The following is a 1,014-nucleotide window of genomic DNA, read 5'->3' as shown; positions in this document are numbered from 1 at the left end:
TAACAAGCTAATGCTAGGGAAAGTGTCTGAAATTTAGAAAGCCAGTGTGGTGTCCGAACGATAATGCTGCGATGATGTGTTGAGAAGAAATCCGCTTGACACTGTTCTTGATTATAAAAGTTTATTACATCAAAGAATTCAGCATCAATTACAAGCTCTGCAGCAGCTTGGAGAGTGACCCAGCCCGATGACCACTCTGTCTCTCTGTACATCGAACACAGCTTATATAGGACATGTTTAGGTCTCTGCTAAAAACCATATAAGGGCACAGTCCCTTCATACACACTAATCTCTACTCCCCCTACCACTGGGTCAGAGGTCAAATTTCATAGAAGGGTTCACTCTTTGCACACCCATCAATCATTACTTCCCCTTAAGGGTTCACTGTCCCCAGCTGCAGAGCGTTATGTTAAACTGTAATGGTCAAATGCACATATGTTATACACCACATATTCCCCCCTACGAGACTTAATTGAGTCTCGAAAAACAAAAAGATCAATTTCTCCAACACATACTTCTTGCATATTATTTTTAACAACATATCAACTTTATGGAGTGTGAGAACGAAAAACCCGTCCGGCAGCCTTCATTCCAAATTCCCTCCAAGACAATCTAGACAGGAAAATTTTCTCACGGCCCCTCTGCCTTAGGCGGCCACGCATGGTACTCCAGTCCAATTAATAAACGACATCTTTATCAGTCAATGCAGAAATACGGTTAAGCCAATACATGTGAAAACCTCAGGAAATAAACAAATCAAAACAATGTCCGAATTCAGGCTGGTCAACCCATCGGACCCTCCAACGGACCTTCCCTGCCTAGACCCTATATCCCTAAGCATCAAGAAAAAGAAAAAAACCTGAGGTCCCCAAATATTAACTCCCTAAGTGAAAGTACAAGTCTTTACACAGTTAACACAAAAAGAATATAATTGTTAATTAAGTATTATTCATTCACATATGTATTCATATCTATATCAAAGTAGACACAGGAAAGTATTCCACTGCAGCTCCT

This window comes from Micropterus dolomieu, linkage group LG01 (assembly GCF_021292245.1).
Source record: "Micropterus dolomieu isolate WLL.071019.BEF.003 ecotype Adirondacks linkage group LG01, ASM2129224v1, whole genome shotgun sequence".
NCBI lineage: Eukaryota > Metazoa > Chordata > Actinopteri > Centrarchiformes > Centrarchidae > Micropterus > Micropterus dolomieu.
The sequence above is the reverse complement of the archived record's forward strand: the minus strand, read 5'-3'. Positions refer to the sequence as shown.